The sequence below is a fragment of the Cetorhinus maximus genome, chromosome 6, assembly GCF_964194155.1.
Source record: "Cetorhinus maximus chromosome 6, sCetMax3.hap1.1, whole genome shotgun sequence".
Classification (NCBI taxonomy): domain Eukaryota; kingdom Metazoa; phylum Chordata; class Chondrichthyes; order Lamniformes; family Cetorhinidae; genus Cetorhinus; species Cetorhinus maximus.
Window position 1 is genome coordinate 75,633,138 of NC_135884.1, and position 13,163 is coordinate 75,646,300.

Here is a 13,163-nt window from a genome sequence, read left to right on the forward strand (position 1 = left end):
GTTCATGTCTGGTGTGAGTTAGTTTCCCACACATTAATGATCAACCCCTGATATCACTCACTGAGGAAGGCCCATCAAGGATTCCTATTACTTTTGAAATGAGGGAATACCTCAGGGCCAGATTTCCTTATTTCAGCTAAAACTGCTTGCTCAAATGTAATTTATATGCAAAATAATATATCTGCATAAAAGGAGAAGGACATAGTAAAAACACAATATCAGGCCTATGCAAAATACCAATTCCACTGAGTCCCATCAGCCATCACTACTGTGGGGTAGCCTCAGAAATCCCGGAAAATAACATAAATGTAAATACACCACCAAACTGTTTCAGGTCATGAAAAGGCTGCATCCAACCAAAGCTCACGTTCCCACTCCCAATCATCCATCAACTCCACTTCCTTCTGCATTCACCCCAGAAAACACTTTCACCCACTTTCAAACTCACATCTGTCATGCTCTAGGCCCTCACCCAATCCACAATAACAGCTAATATGTGCCATCCAACCCCTCACCTCAACCTTCCATGCCCTGGTCCCCTGGAGCCAAATTGCCTCAGTTGTTCCAATAGAATCTCACTCTAACCCCATAGATTGAATAAAGGAGATGACTGGATGAAACATAGTAACCTATACAATGGACCAAACCAGTTCTTTCACAACTAAGGGAACAAAGCTGTTTATTAAATCAATTGGATAAATGCAATTTACAAAGTATCCACCTATTCAATTGATAGTCTGGCAGCTACCAAACTGTTTTAAGATTTTCTGAGAAACAGTAATCTGTTTGGTGCCCCTGGCGATACTGCCCCGTGTGATCATCACCCCGGAGGTCCCTGTGTGACCATCACACCAGAGGTCCGTGTGTGACCATTGCCCCTGGAGATCTTGGCCTCTGTAGCCATTGTCCCTTGATGGCATGACAAATGTCAAATAACTCATATAAGGCACCTTTTCATGTTCATTCATAGGCGTGGACATTGCTAGATAGGTTATCATTTAATGCCCGCTCCTAATTGCCCTTGAGAAGATGGTGGTGAGCTGCCTTCTTGAACCGCCACAGTCTACTCGTGTAGGTAAACCCACAGTGCTGTTAGGGAGGGAGTTCCAGGATTTTGACCCAGTGACAGATGATATTGTTCCAATCAGGTTGCTGTGTGATTTGGGGGTGGAGGGGAACATGGAGATGATGCTATTCCCATGTAGATGCTCCCCTTGTTCTCCTAAATGTAGATGCCGTGTGTTTGCCAAAGAAGCTTTGGTCAGCTGCTGCAGTGCATCTTGTATAGAGTACACATTTTTTCTACCATGTATGAACATACAAGATAGGAGAAGAAATAGACCATTTGGCCCCTTGAGCCTGCTCTGCCATTCAATAAGATCATGGCTGACCTGTTTGTGTTTAGAGTTCTACATTCCCATCTGCCCCCAATAACCTTAGATTCCCTTGTCTAACATGAATCTATCTACCTCTGTCTTAAAAATATTTAATGACCCTGCCTCCACTGCCTTCTGAGAAAAAGAGCTCCAAAGTCACACAGTCCTCTGAGAGAAAAAAGTTCTCTTCACCTCTGTCCTATAAGAGCAACGCCTAATTTTAAAACAGTGCCCCCTAATTCTGGACTCACCCACAAGAAGAAACATAATTTCCACGTCCACCTTGTCAAGACTGTTCGGGATCTTATATATTTCAATCAAGTCACCCGCACTCTTCTAAACTCCAGTGGACACAAGCCCAGCCTGTCCAACCTATCCTCAAAAGATAACCTGCTCATTTCAGATATCAATCTAGTAAACCTCCTCTGAACCACCTCCAAAGCATTTACATCCTTCCTTAAATAAGGAGACCAAAACTTCACACGGTGTTCGAGGTGCAGTCTCATCAATTCCCTGTATGACTGAAGCATAACATCCTTACTTTTATGTTCAGTTCCTCTCGTAATAATGGATAGCATTCCATTAGCCTTCTTGATAACATGCTGTACCTGCGTACTAACTTTTTGTGACTCATGCACGAGAACACCTAGATCCCTCTGCACTTCGAAATTCTGCAGTCGTTCTCCGTTTAAGTAATATTCTGCTTTTTTATTCTTCCTGCCAAAGTGAACATGTTCACATTTTCCCACATTATACTCCATCTGCCAGATTTTTGCCCACTCGCTCAACCTATCTATATCTGTCTGCAAACTCCTTATGTCTTCTTCACAACCTAATTTCCTACCTATCTTTGTGTCATCAGCAAATTTAGCTACCATGCCTTCGCTTCCTTGATACAAATTGTAAAAAGATGAGGCCCCTGCAGGACTCCACTCGTCATACCCTGCCAATCAGACAAAGACCCATTTATGCATACTCTCTTTTCTGCCAGCCAACCAATCTTCTATCCAGGCTAATATGTTACCCTCTACACCATGAGTTTTTATTTTCCGCAATAATCTTTGATGTGGCACCTTATCAAATACCTTCTGGAAATCCAAGTACAGTATGTCTACAGGCTCCCCTTTATCCACAGTACATGTTGCTACTTCAAAGAACTCCAATGAATTGGTTAAACATGATTTCCCTTTCACAAAACCAGGCTGACTCTTCCCGATTACTTTTGAGTTTTTCTAAGTGGCCAGCTATGACCTCTTTAATGATTGATTCTAATACCCTCCCCATGACAGACATCAAGTTAACTGGCCTATAGTTTCCTGCTTTCTGCCTCCCTCCCTTCTTGAATAGAGGGGTTATATTTGCTACAGTCCAGTCTGATGGAACCTTTCCAGAATACAGTGAATTTTGGAAAATTAACACCAACGCATCTACTACCTCATTACTACCTGATTGAAACTTACAGAATACTGAAAGGCCTGGATAGAGTGGATGTGGGGAAGATGTTTCCATTAGCAGGAGAGACTAGGACCCGAGGACACAGACTCAGAGTAAAGGGAAGACCTTTTAGAACAGAGATGAGGAGAAACTTCTTTAGCCAGAGAGTGGTGAATCTATGGAATTCATTGCCACAGAAGGCTGTGGAGGCCAGGTCATTGAGTGTATTTAAGTCCGAGATAGATAGGTTCTTGATTGGTAAGGGGATCAAAGGTTACGGGGAGAAGGCGGGAGAACGGGGTTGAGAAACTTATCAGCTATGATTGAATGGCGGAGCAGACTCGATGGGCCGAATGGCCTAATTTCTGCTCCTATGTCTTATGGTCTTATTAGCCAACTCTTTTAAAACCCTAAGGTGAAGTCCATCTGGACCCAGAGACTTGTCAGCCAGCAACTCCATCAGTTTGCTCAGTACCATTTCCCTAGTGATTGGGATTTCACCAAGTTCCCCTCCCCCTTCTACCTCTGATTTACAGCTATTCCTGTAATTTTTTTTGTATTCCCTATAGTTAAGACAGAAGCAAAATATTTGTTCATTTCATCCACCATTTCTTTATTATCTACTATTAACTCCTGACTCTCACTCTCTAGAGGACCAACATTCACTTTACCTGCTCTTCTCCTGTTTAAATACCTGTCGAAACTCTTGCTATCCGCTTTTACATTTCTAGCTAGCATCCTCTCATACCCTAATTTCTTTCTCTTGATTAACCTTTTGGTCATTCTCTGCCTTCCTTTATATTCTGACCAATCATCTGTCCTGCCACTCATCTTTGCACATATATATGTATTTTTCCTGAAGTTTGATGCTTTGCCTAACTTATTTAGTTAACCATGGATGGTGGGTCCTCCTCTTAGAATTTTTCTTTATCATAGGAATATACTTATTCTGAGTATGCTTCTCTATTGATCTGTCCCCTGGCCTAATACCCCTCTTAACTTCAGCTAGCTTGGCTTTCATGCCCACATAGTTGCCCACAAGTTTAAAATACTATTCTTACACCCACTCTTCTCCCTTTCATTCTGGATGTAAAATTCAATCATATTGTAGTCGCTGCTACCTAGGGTTGCCTTTGGTCTGAGGTCATTAATTAATCCTGTCACATTACACAATACCAAGTCTAATATAATCTGCTCTCTGGTTGGTTCCAGAACGTGCTGCTCTACGAAACTATCTCAACAGCATCCTATGAGTTCCTCATCCAGCATACTGCTGCCAGTCTGATTTTTCCAGTTTAAATGTAGGTTGAAGTCACCCATGATTATTGCTGTTCTTTATCACAAGCACCTAATTTTTCTTCTTGTACGTTTTGACCCACATTGTGGGTTACTGTTAGGGGGCCTGTAGATCACTCCCACTAGTGACTTCTTTCCCCTACTATTCATCATCTCCACACCCTGATCTCATGAACCAAGGCCATCTCTAACTATTGCACAAAAGCCATCCTTGATTAACAGTGCTACCCCTCCACCTTTACCTAGCTTCCTATTCTCCTTGAATATCATATACCTCTCAATATTCAGAACCCAATCCTTGTCATTATGCAGCCACGTGTCCACAATGGCTATCAGATCATAGTTATTTACTTAAATGTGCTCTGTCAATTTGCTTATTTTGTTATGAATGCCACATGCTTTCAGATACAGAGCCTTTAGTTTTGTCTTTTTGTTATCTTTGTAACATCCAGTCTTGATTCTTGGTGCATTCTTAGGTTTTTTCGTTCTGTCCCTTCCTGCAATTCTCTGACTCTTATTTCCCATATTGCTATTTTATTCTCTTACCTTGTCTCAATTCTTTGATATACCACATCTTTCCACATTTGATCCCTTGCTCCCACTATTTAGTTTAAAACCATCTCTACTTCCCTAGTTGTGCGGTTCGCAAGAACACTGGTCCTAGCATAGTTCAGGTGTAGACCGTCCCAACGGTACAGCCTCCACTTTCCCCAGTACCAGTGCTAGTGTCCCATAAACTGGAACCCACTTCTCCCACACCAGTCTTTGAGCCACATATTCATATCTCTAATTTTATGTACCCTATGCCAATTTGCAAGCAGCTCAGGTAATAATCCAGGGATTATACTCTTTGAGGTTCTGCTTTTCAATTTAGTGCCTAGCTCTTTCCCTAGTTCTAGCTATGTCGTTGGTATCTACATGGACCACGATAACTGGATCCTCTCCTTCCCACTGCAAGTTCCTCCCCAGCCCTGAACAGATGTCCCAAACCCTGGCAGCGGGAAGCAACACAGCCATCTGGACTCTCGTTCTTTGCTGCAGAAAACAATGTCAATCCCCCTCCTGGTACAAAGCATCCAGGTAACTTTACCCCTCCCTGATGTGTTGCAGAGCCTGCAGCTTAGCCTCTAGCTCAGTGACTCTCTGCCGGAGTTCCTCAAGCCTCAGATATTTCCTGCAAACGTGTTTTTCCTGGATCACAGTGTTAACCAGGAGCTCCCAAATGCTGCAGCCTTGACACATCACCTGTTCTGCCATCCTTAATGTCTTTTAAAAATTACTTAACTATATTATTCACTTACTTATGTTTGTTTTTTATATTTTTTATTAACTTTACCACCAATTTGTGTACTGTTTTAAAGCTTAGGGATAGAATAGAACTTGCCTACTTACCAGATACTCACCAATCAGCTAGCTTCTTTCCCTGTAGTAGAGTAAGAATCAATTCCTAAGAGTGAGAAAGAAAGAAAAAGGAAGCGAACACCTTCCCCCATCCTTCAGCGAACTCCCCCACTCACCAAATTCTAAGACTGCACTCAGTCTCCTCAGCTGCACTCCATTTGCATGTGGTGGTGGAGGGATTAAATGTTTAAGGTGGAGTATGAGATGCCAGTCAAGCGGGCTGATTTCTCCTGGATGGTGCTGAGCTTCTTGAGTGCTGTTGGAGCTGCACTCATCCAGGCAATTGGAGAGTATTCCATCACACTCCTGACATGTAGATGGTGGACAGGCTTTGGGGAGTCAGGAGGTGATTTACTGGCTGCAGAATTCCCAACCCCTGACCTGCTCTTGTAGCCACAGTATTTATATAACTCACCCAGTTAAGTATCTGGTCAGTGGTGACCCCAAGGATGTTGTTTGTGGAGATTCAACAATGATAAAGCCATTGAACGTACAAAAAAGGAGCAGGAGTAAGCCATTCATCCCTCGAGCCTGCCCCGCCATTTAATAAGATCATGGCTGATCTGATAGTAGCCTGAAACCTTCATCCCACCTACTGCTGATGACATATAACCCCCTTGCTTACCCAGAATCTATCCATCTCTGCCTTAAAAATACTCAAAGACTGCTTCCACTACCTTTTGAGGAAAAGAGTTCCAAAGACTCACAACCCTCTGAGTGAAAATATTTCGCCTCATCTCTGTTTTAAATGAGCGACCCCTTATTTTTAAACAATGACCCCTAGTTCTAGATTCTCCCACAAGAGGAATCGTCCTCTCCAGATCCACCCTGTCATGACGCCTCAGGATCCTACATGTTTCAATCAAGTCACCTCTTACCCTTCTAAACTCCAGTGGATACAATCCTAGTCTGTCCAACCTTTCCTCATAAGACAACTCACCCATTCCAGGTATTAGTCTGGTCAACCTTCTCTGAACTGTTTCCAATGCATTTACATCCTTCCTTAAGTAAGGTGGCCAATACTGCACACAGTACTCCAAATGTGGTCTCACCAATGCCCTGTACAACTGAAGCATAACCCCCCCCCTACATTTGTATTCAATTCCCCTTGCAATAAATGATAACATTCTATTAGCTTTCCTAATTACTTGCTGTATTTGCATACTAGTCTTTTGTGATTCATGCACTAGGACACCCAGTTCCTCTGCACCTCAGAGCTCTGCAATCTCTCACCATTTAGATAATATGCTCCTCTTTCATTCTTCCTGCCGAAATGGACAATTTCACATTTCCCACATTAAACTCCATCTGCCAGATCTTTACCCACTCACTTAACCTATCTATATCTGTTTGTAGCCTCCTTATGTCCTCTTCACAACTTACTTTCCTACCTATCTTTGTATCATCAGCAAATTTGGCAACCATCCCTTCAATCCCTTCATCCAAGTCAATTATATAAATTGTAAACAGTTGAGGTTCCAGCACTGATCCCTGTGGCATCTTGCCAACCTGAAAAAGACCCATTTCTGCCTATTCTCTGCTTCCTGTTAGTCAGCCAATCTTCTATCCATGTCAGTATGTTATCCCCTATACCATGAACTTTTATTTTCCGCAATAACATTTGATGTGGCAGTTTATCAAGTGCCTTCTGCAAATCTAAGTACAGTATATCCACCAGTTTCCCTTTGTCCAAAACACATGTTACTTCCTCAAAGTTGGTTAAACACAATTTCCCTTTCACAAAGCCATGTTGAATCTGCCTGATGACCTTGAGCTTATCCAAGTGCCCTGCTATAACTTCTTTAATAATAGCTTCTAACATTTTCCCTATGACAGAAGTTAAGCTAACTGGCCTGTAGTTTCCTGCTTTCTGTCTCTCTCCCTTTTTGAATAATGGAGTTACATTTGCTATCTTCCAATCTAATGGGACTTACCCTGAGTCTAAGGAGTTTTGGAAAATTAAAACCAATGCATCAACTATCTCACTAGATATTTCTTTTAAGACCCTAAGATGAAGTCCATCAGGACCTGGGCTCTTGTCAGCCTGCAGCTCCAACAATTTACTCAGTACCACTTCTCTGGTGACTGTAATTTTCTTGACTTCCTTCCCCACTTCCATTTCCTGATTTATAGCTGCTTCTGGGATGTTATTTGTATCCTCTATAGTGAAAACTGATGCAATATACCTGTTCAATTCATCTGCCTATCTCCTTGTTTTCCATTATCAATTCTCCAGACTCACTTTCTATAAGACCAATGCTCACTTTGTTAACTCTTTTCTTTTTTAAATATTTATAAAAACTCTTATTATTTGTTTTTATATTTCTGGCTAGTTTTCTTTCATACTCTAATTTTCCCTCCTTATTAGTCTTTTAGTCATTCTTTGCTGTTCCTTATATTCTGTCCAATCTTCTGACTTGCCACCTGTCTTTGCACAAGTATATGCTTTTTCTTTAAGTTTGATACTATCTTTAACCTTTTTAGTTAATCACAGCTAGTGTGTCTGTCCCTTGGACTTTTTCTTACTCATTGGAACATACCTATTCTGTGCATTCTGAAATATTCCCTTAAATATTAGCCACTGCATCTCTATTGACCTATCCCTAAACCTAATTCGCTAATTCAATTTAGCCAGCTCTGCTTTCATGCCTTCACAATTGCCCTTATTTAAGTTTAAAAACTTAGCCTCAGACCCATTCCTCTCTCCCTCAAACTGAATGTAAAATTCAATCATACCTGCTACCTAGGTACGCCTTCACTATGAGATCATTAATTACTCCGATCTCGTTGCACAATACCAGGTCTAGTATAGCCTGCTCCCTGGCTGGCTCTAGAACATGCTGTTCCAAGAAACTATCCTGAAAACATTCAATGTACTCCTCATCTAGGCTATCTTTGCCTATCTGACTCTTCCAGTCTATTTGTAAAGTAGTCTCCCATGATTATCACCATGCCTTTCTGACATGCTCCAATTTGTTCTTCCTTTATGCTCAACCCTACCATGTGGTTACTGTTATGGGGCCTGTACACAACTCCCACAAGTGACTTCTTGCCTTTACCATTACTAACCTCTACCCAAACTGTTTCCACATCCTGGCTTCCTGAACTTAGGTCAGCCCTCTCTATTGTGCTAATACTATCATTAACTAACAGAGCCACCCCTCCACCTTTTCCTCGCTTCCTGTCCTTCCTAAATATCCTGTACTCTTCAATATTCACATCGCAATCCATATCCTTCAGCAGCCATATCTCCGTAATGGCTATCATAATTATTTATTTCTATGTGCACTCTCAGTTCATTTGTTTTGTTTTGAATGCTATGTGCATTCAGATACAGAGCTTTTATTTTTATCCTTTTATTCTTTTTATATCTTCTAGTTTCGTCTGTTGATTTATTGCTAGATTTGTACTCTCTATCCCTTCCTGTCGTGGTCTGTTTTTCATTTCCCGTAATAATATCTTCCCCTTTGCCTCGTCTCTACTCTTTGGTTTACCACATCTTCCCAAATTTGATCCCTTGCCCCCACTATTTCATTTAAAGCCCTCTCTACTTCCCTAGTTACACAGCTCGCAAGAACACCAGTCCCAGCATGGTTCAAGTGTAGACCATCCAAACGGTACAGATCCCACTTTCCCCAGTATTGGTGCCAGTGCCTCATGAACCGGAACCCACTTCTCCCACACCAGACTTTGAGCCACACATTCATCTCCTTAATCTGATTTGTCCTATGCTAATTTGCACGTGGCTCAGGTAATAATCCAGAGGTTCTGCTTCTTAATTTGGTGCCTAGGTCCTCATACTGACTATGCAGAACCACCTCCTTTGTCCTGCCTATGTCGTTGGTACCAACATGGACCACTACGACTAGGTCCTCCCCCTCCCACTGCAAGTTCCTCTCCAGTCCCGAGCATATGTCCTGCACCCTGGCACCGGACAGGCAACACAGCTATTTGGACTCATGCTGTTTGCTGCAGAGAATGGTGTCAATTACTCTGACTGTACTATCCCCTACGACCACTACATTCCTTTTTGCCCCTTCCCCCCCCCACTTGAATGGTTTCCTGTACCATAGTGCCATGTCCAGTTAGCTCATCTACCCTGCAGCCCCAACTCTCATCGAAACAAGCTGAAAAAAACTCAAACCTGTTGGACAATTGCAGAAGCTCACACTCCTGCACTCCTTTCCTCTGAGTCCCCGTACCTGCCTCACTTGCAGTCACAGCCTCCAGTCCCTGACCACTGACAAAATCAGAAGACCTTGTCCTAAGAGGTATGACTGCCTCCTGATACAAAGAATCCAAGTAACTTTCCCCCTCCCTGATGCGTCACAGTGTCTGTAGTTCAACCTCCAGCTCATAAACTCTGAGCTGAAGCTGTTCGAACTTCAAACACTTACTGCAGAAACTGGATCAAACTGGCATCCAGGAGCTGCCACATGCTGCAGCTGTGACACATTACTTGTCCTGGCACCCTTAATGTGTTCTAATTGACTATTTCATTATGTTATTCAATTATATGTTTTACTTTTGTTTTTATATATTTTATTAACCTTACCACCAGTTGCTAGACTAGTTTGAACTTTTGGAATAGAATAAAGCTTAATCACTTACCAGATACTCACCAAATAACTAGCTTCTTCTCCTGTAGCAGAGTACAACCACTTCCTGAAGGCTGAGAAAATTAGAAAGCAGAAAGCAAAAGCGCACCTCTTTCCCTTCCTTCCCTAACTCCCTTAATTGCCCAATTCCCAGCACTCTACTCTAAGTCGCACTTCTTGCTGTAAGCCTTACCTAGAGCACCTCTTTCTCCCTATGCATCAAATTCTCACTTGAGCCAAATTCCCAAATATATTCCCAAATGACTAACTCAGTCTCTGTCTCACTCAGGCCGAAATCTCCATTCGTTGAGCGTGCACCTTTTACTGATCAATTTACTGATACATTGAATGCCAAAGGGAGGTGATTAGATTCTCTATTATTGGTGATGATCATTGCTTGACACTTGTATGGTGCGAGTGTTGCCTGCCTCTTTTCAACCCAAACCTGAATGATGTCCAGGTCTTGCTGTATGCAGCCACAGACTGCATCTTTATCTAAGGAGTTGTGAACGGAACCAAACACTGTGCACTGTGGTGAATCTCAAATACTTACCCTGATCTGAAGTCAGAGGTCAGGAACTCCAGTTCCTGGCGAGCCCTCGGGTCTTTTGCGCATGCGCGCCCAGGAGATGGTCACACATGCAGTTTGTTTATTTTTCTCTCTTCAGGCCGGAAACTGGCCCTGCGCGCCTGCACTGAAGCAAGTGAGGGCAAAGTGTGGAAAGTAGGTTAGGTGACCTGATAACGGAGTGCCATTTTGCTGAGTGTGTCCCAGGGAACAGGTGACAGGAGGTGGACAAGAAGAAGTCCCAGAACAAAATCTCAGGCAGGGACAAAGACAGGGATCAGAAGGAGGTCCCAGAAGCCAAGTTAAAAGAAAGGAGCAGAGCAATAGGCTCCGAGTTAAAGTGTGAGCAGCAAGGAGCAGACTTGAAGTGAAACAGACTTGAGAGAAACCCTGAAAATCCGAGGAGGCAGCTGAAGGTTAGTGACTCTTCACTGTGGGCCTTTTGGAGCAGTGGTGTTCTGCTTGGACTGGTTGAAGATCTGAAATTGTGCTTGGAAAGTGAAGCTTGAGTATACAGGGGAAAGGAATCTCGGAAGGCAAGATTGAAACCTTGGAGGTGGATCCTTGTTAAAGCCATCCAAGTGATTGGAAAGAATTCCAAGGCAAGTCTTCAATGTGGAGATTGGAAACCATCATGAGATAGACAAAGTTTCAGTGCGACGGGCTGGCAGGTTGGATTATTGTGAAATCCATGGAAACTGCTTTGTCTGCATCTGTCATTTACTTTGGAGTCTGGTGTGTCTGACCAGTTTGCCTGTTAATTTACATGTACCTCATACTCTAATATTCAGGGCAAGTACAAGATAGATATTGTAAATTGTTTTATCTGTCTGAATTTTTATGTGTCCGTGAAGACATTGCTGGGGTAAAAGGAATAGTCTGGGTTTGAATAATTTTACGAACATACGAATTAGGAGCAGGAAGAGGCCACTTGGCCCCTCAAGCCTGTTCCATCATTCAATAAGATGATGGCTGATCTGAATGTAACCACAACCCCACATTCCTGCCTACTCCTGATAACCTTTCACCCCCTTGTTAATCAAGAATCTATCTAGCTGTATCTTAAAAATATTCAAAGACTCTGCTTTCACCGCCTTTTGTGGAAGAGAGCTCCAAAGACACTCAGCCCTCCAAGAGAAAAAATTTCTCCTCATCTCTGTCTTAAATGAGTGTCTCCTTATTTTTAAACAGTGACCCACTAGTTCTAGATTCTCCCACAAGAGGAAACATCCTCTCCACATCCAACCTGTCAAGACCCCTCAGAATCTTAAATATTTCAATTAAGTCGCCTCTTACTCTTCTAAATTCCAGTGGATGCAGGCTTAATCTGTCCAGCCTTTCCTCATAAGACAACCCACCCATTCCTGGTATTAGTCTAGGAAACTTTCTCGGAACTGCTTCTAATGCATTTACATCTTTCTTTAAATAAGGAGACCAGTACTGTACATTATACTCCAGATGTGGTCTCACCAATGCCCTGTACACCTGAAGCATAACCTCCCTACTTTTGTAATCAATTCCCCTCACAATGAATGATAAAATTCTATTAGCTTTCCTAATTACCTACTGTATCTGCACACTAACCTTTTGTGATTCATGCACTAGGCCACCCAGATTCCTCTGAATCTCAGAGCTCTGCAATCTCTCACCATTTAGATAGTCAGCTTCTTCTTCTTCCTGCCAAAATGAACAATTTCAGATTTACCCACATTATACTTCATTTGCTAGATCTTTGCCCATTCACTTAACCTATCTATGTCACTTTGAAGCCTCCTTATCCTCTTCACAATTTACTTTCCTATTTATCTTTGTGTCATCAGCAAATTTAGCAACCATTCCTTCTGTCCCTTCATCCAAGTCATTTGTATAAATTGTAATAAGTTGAGACCCCAGCACTAATTCGTGTGGCACACCACTCGTCACATCACCACTCGTCACATCCTGCCAACAAGAAAAAGACCCACTTATGCCAAGTCTCTGCTTCCTGTTAGCTAGTCAATCTTCTATCCGTGCCAATATGTTATCCCCTACACCATGAGCTTTTATTTTCTGCAATAACCTTTGATGTGGCACTTTATCAAATGCCTTCTGTAAATCTAAGTACAGTACATCCACCGGTTCCCCCTTATCCACAGCACATATGACTCCTTCAAAGAACTCAAATAAATTGGTTAAACACGATTTCCCTTTTACAAAACTATGTTGACTCTGCCTGATTGTCTTGAATTTTTCCAAGTGCCCTGCGTCTTTAGTAATAGCTTCTAACATTTTCCCTATGACAGATGTTAGGCTAACTGGCCTTTGTTTCTTGTGTTTGAAATGAGATCTTTCCAACCATTCTGCCTGGTGTAATATAGTTAATTTGTTCTTGTTTTTTCTTGTTTAATAATTATTTTATTCTTTGTGTTAAAAGCTTATCGGACTCCTGTGAATTTGTTCAGTAACTTTCCTCTATGGTTTCTAAAAAAAAGCTTGGGTTTATCAAGCCAG

General features: G+C 42.2%; 1 protein-coding gene across 3 annotated transcripts in view; it reads left to right on the forward strand.

Moving 5' to 3' along the window:
* Window positions 1-13,163, forward strand: part of cacna2d2a (calcium channel, voltage-dependent, alpha 2/delta subunit 2a) — a 991,061-nt gene that overhangs the window by 837,423 nt on the left and 140,475 nt on the right. The window lies entirely within an intron of this gene.